General features: G+C 39.1%; 1 pseudogene across 1 annotated transcript; it reads left to right on the top strand.

Annotated features, from left to right (window-relative positions):
- Positions 1 to 4,829: 4,829 nt before the first annotated feature.
- On the top strand, positions 4,830 to 6,065 carry LOC309620232 (serine/threonine-protein phosphatase 2A catalytic subunit beta isoform pseudogene; annotated as a pseudogene). The gene has a single exon. The product of its transcript is annotated as a serine/threonine-protein phosphatase 2A catalytic subunit beta isoform pseudogene (transcript).
- Positions 6,066 to 8,356: the final 2,291 nt, after the last annotated feature.

Below are 8,356 nucleotides of genomic sequence, written 5' to 3'. Positions count from 1 at the left end.
AAAAGGATCATACACCACGATCAAGTGGTGTTTATCACAGGGATGCAAGGATTCTTCAATATACACAAATCAATCAATGTGATACACCGTATTAAAAAACTGAAGAATAAAAACCATATGATCATCTCAATAGATGCAGAAAAAGGTTTTGACAAAATTCAACACCCATTTACGATAAAAACTCTCCAGAAAGTGGGCATAGAGTGAACCTACCTCAACATAATAAAGGCCATACACAACAGACCCACAGCAAACATCATTCTCAATGGTGAAAAACTGAAAGCATTTCCTCTAAGATCAGGAATGAGACACGGATGTCCACTCTCACCACTATTATTCAACATAGTTTTGGAAGTCCTAACCACGGCAATCAGAGAAGAAAAAGAGATAAAAGGAATACAAATTGCAAAAGAAGAAGTAAAACTGTCACTGCAGATGACATGATACTATACATAGAAAATTCTAAAACTGCCACCTGAAAACTACTAGAGCTAATTAATGAATTTGGTAAAGTTGCAGGATACAAAATTAATGCACAGAAATCTCTTGCATTCCTATACACTAATGATGAAAAATCTGAAAGAGAAATTATGGAAACACTCCCATTTACCATTGAATAAAAAGAATAAAATACCTAGGAATAAACCTACCTAAGGAGACAAAAGACCTGTATGCAGAAAATTATAAGACACTGATGAAAGAAATTAAAGATGATACAAGCAGATGGAGAGATATACCATGTTCTTGGATTGGAAGAATCAATATTGTGAAAATGACTATACTACCCAAAGCAATCTACAGATTCGATGCAATTCCTATCAAATTACCAATGGAAATTTTTTATGGAACTAGAACAAATCATCTTAAAATTTGTATGGAGACACAAAAGACCCCGAATAGCCAAAGCAGTATTGAGGGAAAAAAACGGAGCTGGAGGAATCAGACTCCCTGTCTTCAGACTATACTACAAAGCTACAGTAATCAAGACAATATCATACTGGCACAAAAACAGAAACATAGATCAATGGAACAAGATAGAAAGCCCAGAGATAAACCCACTCACCTATGGTCGACTAATCTATGAAAACGGAGGCAAAGATATACAATGAAGAAAAGACAGTCTCTTCAATAAGTGGTGCTGGGAAAACTGGACAGCTACATGTAAAAGAATGAAATTAGAATACTCCCCAACACCATACACAAAAATAAACTCAAAATGGATTCGAGACCTAAATGTAAGACTGGACACTATAAAACTCTTCAAGGAAAACATAGGAAGAACACTGTTTGACATAAATCACAGCAAGATCTTTTTTGATCCACCTCCTAGAGTAATGGAAATAAAAAAAAAAATAAATAAATGGGACCTAATGAAACTTCAAAGCTTTTGCACAGCAAAGGAAACCATAAACAAGTCGAAAAGACAACCCTCAGAATGGGAAAAAATATTTGCAAATGAATCAATGGACAAAGGATTAATCTCCAAAATATATAAACAGCTCATTCAGCTCAATATTAAAGAAACAAACAACCCAGTCCAAAAATGGGCAGAAGACCTAAATAGACATTTCTCTAAAGAAGACATACAGACAGCCACGAAGCACATGGAAAGATGCTCAACATCACTAATTATTAGAGAAATGCAAATCAAAACTACAATGAGGTATCACCTCACACCAGTTAGAATGGGCATCATCAGAAAATCTACAAACAACAAATGCTGGAGAGGGTGCTGAGAAAAGGGAACCCTCTTGCACTGTTGGTGGGAATGTAAATTGATACAGCCACTATGGAGAACAATATGGAGGTTCCTTAAAAAGCTAAAAATAGAATTATCATATGACCCAGCAATCCCAATACTGGGCATATACCCAAAGAAAACCATAATTCAAAAAGACACATGCACCCCAATGTTCATTGCAGCACTATTTACAATAGCCAGGTCATGGAAGCAACCTAAATACCCATCAACAGACGAATGGATAAAGAAGATGTGGTACATATATACAATGGAATATTACTCAGCCATAAAAAGGAACGAAATTGAGTCATTTGTTGAGACGTGGATGCATCTAGAGACTGTCATACAGAGTGAAGTAAGTCAGAAAGAGAAAAACAAATATCGTATATTAACGCATGTATGTGGAACCTAGAAAAATGGTACAGATGAACCCGGTAGCAGGGCAGAAGTTGAGACACAGATGTAGAGAACAAACGTATGGACACCAAGGGGGGAAAACTGCAGTGGGGTGGGGATGGTGGTGTGCTGAATTGGGCGATTGGGATTGACATGTATACAGTGATGTGTGTAAAATTCATGACTGTTAAAAAAAAGAAAAGAAAATAATATACAATTTGCAGCCTCTGGGAAAAAAAGATATAAATATAAACATAATTTTCAACATCTGTATTCTCTTTACCCTTACTTCCATCCCCACCAATAAAAATTATTAAATGTGATATACATGTGGAAAGGCATAAATTAAAAGGTCTGAACCAGTATTTATCTTGATCTTCACAATCTGCTGCTTGTTCTTAGAGGCGTATCTTAGTAGTCAGGAATAGTGTGGTTTCCAGAAGTGGATGAAGATGATTAACAGGGCTTAGATTTAGAACTAGAGATGATCTTTGGGATTTGTCAGTCCCCATCAGTCTCTACCTTTTCCAGCTACTTCTCTCTATAAGTATAAAAACTTCAAATTGCAGGTTCAACACCATTCAATACATTAGTAACACATTATCACTGACAGGTAGAATCTAGACCTAGTTCTCTTATTCTCAGCCCTACAACTGGTATTCTTAGTCCAAATTCTGGGCCCACATGAGTCCTCCAACATGTTGCTGTCCCTTCAGAGAACCCTCTTCCCCCAAGCTTGTATTACAATTTTCCAGTCCTTTTGCCTTATCTTCCTGAATATATCCTTTACAGTTCTTTGTTTACAAGCAACAGGAAGTAAATCTGGCTAACTTAGGCAAAAATAAATTAATTGGAAACATATTGTTTCTTCATAGAAATCACCCGAAGGCTGCAGAACCAGGTTTAGAAATCAGCAAGAACCAAGGCAACTAAAGGCTAAGAAGATGTAACCATAGGAATAGGAATGCTCTTGTAGCAAAAGAGTATGCACTGGACCCTCTGTTGGAATAGAATAGATTCAAACTTGTTTGTCTTTTGGCAATTCCCTTCAAGTTTGAAATTCCAGGAAAGTAGTGTTAAGTTGGCATAATTATGATCACTTTTTCATCCTTTGGTTAGGGGAGGAAGTGGGACCTGATTACAGAAGATGCAATGGAGAAGAGGTAATTCCTCATAATGAAATTAAAATACTAATTAGGAAAAGGAAATTAATACTGGGCAACCAAAACCGTCAAATGTCCATGATGCTGAATATTTTCCAGCTTCCCACTTATCACTTGACAACACAAGTATTGTCTCTACCCTGCTACTAAGCATCACCCATCAAATCACACTCAAATCAAGCTCATTTGTTATGCACCCTTGGAAAGTGTGATTTCAACTTCAAGCCACACACATAGGGCCTACATCTAGGATCAGAGCCTGGTTCTGTCCATCTTTAGTTTGCATGCAGAAACCAGCCATTGAGGTCTCACCTCACAGGTAGAAATCGTCAGGTATGACAGGCAGGGAATACAGCTCTTTAGACTCTGTGAAGTTCAATTCAGAAGTAAGTCAGACAGAGAAAGACAAATATCATATGTTATCACTTATATGTAGAATCTAAAAAAAAAGAGTACAAATGAAATTATTTACAAAATAGAAGTAGATTCACAGATGTATAAAAAAAAAAAACTTATGCTTACCAGTTGGTAAAGGGGTGAGGGATAAATTGGGAGATTGGGATTGACATATACACACTACTATATATGAAATAAGTAACTAATAAGGACCTATTGTATAGCACAGGGAACTCTATTCAACACTCTGTAAAGGCCTGTATGGGAAAAGAATCTAAGAAAGAGTATATATATATATATATATATGGAACTGATTCCCTTTGCTGTATACCTGAAAGTAACACAACATTGTAAATCAACTATACTCCAATAAAAATTAAAAAAAAAAAGAAACAAGCCATTTAGGGCTCGGCAAACCTCACAGGTGGAAATCAACAGGTATGATAGGCTGCTAAAACAGATCCAGCCCTTTAGACTCAGTGAAGTTCAATTCAGAAGTAGCATCCAAATAATATGACAATAGATAATAGTAAACATTTCATTGGCGAGCCATAATTGTAAGTTATAATGTTTCTCAAAGTATGGTCTGCTGACCACTGGCATCAGAATCACCAAAAGAGCTTGTTAAAAATTAAAAGACCTGTGCTTTTCCCCAAACATAGTGAATCAAAATCTCAGATCATAGAATACAGGAATCTGAAATTCTAATACATACCACAAGTAATTTCTATGCACACTGAAGTTTAAGAATGGTGAACTTGGGACACCCGGAGGGAGGGGAGAGAAAGAGCGAGAGAGAAGGGGCAAGGGAACCGGGAGCGGCCGGCGGGTGGGAGGCGGTGGCGACAGGTGCCCATCTTCCGGCGGGAGCTCCGCGGAAGCCCCGCACCTCCCCGCGCCCTTCACCGACTCCTGGGGCGCGCGGTCCGACGGGCCAGGGCGGGCAGGGGTCTCCCGGAGGCCGTGCGCCCAGAGCCGCCCGCGGGGCTTGGGCAGGGCGCGGTGTCGCGCTCCCCGGCTCCTTCCTCTCCCGCTGGGAGCTGGCAGCGGCGGCGGGGCCGGGCAAGGGGAGCGGCACCCGGGACTGGGGCGCACGGGGTGAGGGGGAGGGGGGCGGGAGGCAGCGGGGGAGGGGCTCGGGCCACCATGCACGACAAGGCGTTCACCAAGGAGCTGTACCAGTGGGTCGAGCAGCTGAACGAGTGTAAACAGCTGAACGAGAATCAGTTGCGGACGCTGTGCGAAAAGGCTAAGGAAATTTTAACAAAAGAATCAAATGTGCAAGAGGTCCGTTGTCCTGTTACTGTCTGTGGAGATGTGCATGGTCAATTCCACGATCTTATGGAACTCTTTAGAATCGGTGGGAAGTCACCAGATACAAACTATCTATTCATGGGTGACTATGTAGACAGAGGTCATTATTCTGTGGAGACTGTGACTCTTCTTGTGGCATTAAAGGTGCGTTATCCAGAACGTATTACAATATTGAGAGGAAACCACGAAAGCCGACAAATTACCCAAGTATATGGCTTTTATGATGAATGTCTTCGAAAGTATGGGAATGCCAATGTTTGGAAATACTTTACAGATCTGTTTGACTATCTGACACTTACAGCTTTAGTAGATGGACAAATATTCTGCCTCCATGGTGGCCTCTCCCCATCCATAGATACACATATAAGAGCCCTGGATCGTTTACAAGAAGTTCCACATGAGGGCCCAATGTGTGATCTGTTATGGTCAGATCCAGATGATCGTGGTGGGTGGGGTATTTCACCACGCGGCTCTGGCTACACATTTGGACAAGATATTTCTGAAACATTTAACCATGCCAATGGTCTCACACTGGTTTCTCGTGCTCACCAACTTGTAATGGAGGGATACAATTGGTGTCATGATCGGAATGTGGTTACCATTTTCAGTGCACCGAATTACTGTTACCGTTGTGGGAACCAGGCTGCTATCATGGAATTAGATGACACTTTGAAGTATTCCTTCCTTCAGTTTGACCCAGCACCTCGTCGTGGAGAGCTTCATGTGACCCGGCGCACCCCAGATTACTTTCTGTAAATTCCTCCTGGGAAAACCTGCCTTTGTATGTGGAAGTATACCTGGCTTTTTAAAATATATATATTTAGAAAGAAAACAAACAAAAAAAACAACAGTAATCTATGTGTTTCTGTAACAAATTGGGATCTGTCTTGGCATTAAACCATATCATGGACCAAACTGTGCCATACTAATGATGAGCATTTAGCACAACTTGAGACTGAAATTAGTTCAACACTATGTTCTAGATAGGTCGGTCTTAACAGTTTGCCTGCTGTGTTTGTAGTAACCATTTTCCTTGGGATTATTCAAGCAAAAAAGGTAACTAACTCCATCTCCTTTTGCACTTACTTGGAAATTTTAGTTGAGTGTTTAACTGGCATGGATTAATGGGGTTGGATTTTTATTTATTTATTTTTTAAATTATTTATTTATTTATTTATTTATGGCTGCTTTGGGTCTTCGTTTCTGTGCGAGGGCTTTCTCTTGTTGCGGCAAGCGGGGGCCACTCTTCATTGCGGTGCGCGGGCCTCTCAGTATCGTGGCCTCTCTTGTTGTGGAGCACAAGCTCCAGACGTGCAGGCTCAGTAATTGTGGCTCACGGGCCTAATTGCTCTGCAGCATGTGGGATCTTCCCAGACCAGGGCTCGAACCCGTGTCCCCTGCATTGGCAGGCAGATTCTCAACAACTGCACCACCAGGGAAGCCCAGATTTTTATTTTTAAGAAAAATTCACAAGCTAACTTCCACTTAATTCATTACCGTGTATTTTATTGAAATGTATAATTAACTGAAAAAAAAGATTCTTGGGAGTACGTTGTCATAACATTTAAAGAGATTTCCCTTCCTTTAAACTAAATTACTATTTTATGTTGATATGCATATTTCTGTATATTTGTCATGACAGTGTTTGCATTCTATTTGGTGTACTGAGCAAGTAAACTTTCCATTTTAAACAAACAAACAAAAAAAAGAATGGTGAACTTGAGGTTATTTGCTTATAAGACAATAGTAATTCCCAACAGGCCAGCTGAGCAGAGAAAAGGGATTCAGGAGGCTAATACAGAAGTCAGAGTAGACCATCAGCAAGTTAACATGGACTTGGCTACTGTCCTAGGGTTCAGAAAGGAGAACTCCAGGGAAGAAGGGGGAATGGACAGAAACAAAACAAAAATCCAGTCCTAGCAGACTGAAGTAGAAGACAAGGTACCAAGGTAGGGACTCAGGCTCAGAAAATAATTAGTGAAAATGGGTTACCAGAATGGCAAGATGGGGACAAAGTGAACAAATCACAAGAGCATTTATCCAAAGGATCATAATTGCAGGTCCAAACAAGTAGCATGAGTAACTTGGTATTGAGTCACAGAGTGATAGGATGGCAATTTTAAAGCCTTATTTTCTAAAATCAATGTTTCCAGGCTAAGCCTGCAGGTGGGAACAGTGGTCCCAGCTTTGGCACTAGGAGGACTAAGGATGTTTGAGATCAAGCAGGAATCAGAAAATGATAAATGGTAAATTTCTTTCCTGAAGCAATTATTTATAATGGCTTTGCTAGAAAGTCAATCTTTTACCTTCACAATGAGGGATAATGAATAGGTTTGCTCACCTATTCGTTACAGGCATAAAGAAATAGCAAAAAAATAAAAAAAGACGAATAAAAATAAAATGAAGCACACAGAACAAAGAGAAAAGAAAACAGTGAAAAGAAAAGGAACAAGATAAAGTATGAGAAATTTGGAAAGAAAAGGAAAGGACTTTGCAAGCTTCCTATAAGAGGCATTAGAACAAGACCGGTGGAACTTTAAGAGGGGGAAAAGTATTTCAGCTGCAAAAAATCAACATAGCTTTATGAGACAAATCAACATAGAAGAATGGAATAAAATTTCATGGCAGGAAAGAGATTTAGATAATAGTGAATGACTTGGAACACCCTGTGTTGGTGGTCAGAACACAACATATTCTCACATGATTTACTTATATATACAGTGAAATAAGTTATATGTGATTCATTATGAATGCTTAATTTCATGCTTTGTAAATTCTAGTTATAATCACGTTCATACAGCATATGTATTGCTATTCTTCAGTATTACTCTTCCACATTACTTACTTGCTTACTTACTAAAGGTCCTAGTTTTAAAAACTTGCAAATTTATTGATTGTACCCTGCAATACTATCAAATGTCTGGTTTTGAATACCACCCCCTTAAAACCAAGATCATTCAACAATGAAAGAATAGTCTTTTCAACAAATGGTTCTGGGACAACTGGATAACCACATGCAAAAGAATGAAGTTGAACTCCTGCCTTACAACATATACAAAAATAACTCAAAATGGATTAAATATATAAATTTGAAGGCTGATGCTATAAAACTCAGGAAAAAACATAAGTGTAAGCTTTCTGACTTTGGATTAGGAAATTAATTTTTCGATATGACACCCAAAGCATGAGAAACAAAATAAAAAATAGGTAAACTGGACTTCATCAAATTAAAATCATTTTTGCCTCAAAGGATACTATCAAGAAAGTGGAGAGTAGGGGCAAGATGGCGGAAGAGTAAGACGCGGAGATCACCTTCCTTCCCACAGATACAGTAGAAATACATCTA

The sequence above is a fragment of the Balaenoptera borealis genome, assembly GCF_965194805.1.
Source record: "Balaenoptera borealis genome assembly, chromosome: X".
NCBI classification, from domain to species: Eukaryota; Metazoa; Chordata; class Mammalia; order Artiodactyla; family Balaenopteridae; genus Balaenoptera; species Balaenoptera borealis.
This window is presented reverse-complemented; position numbering and strand designations above follow the sequence as displayed.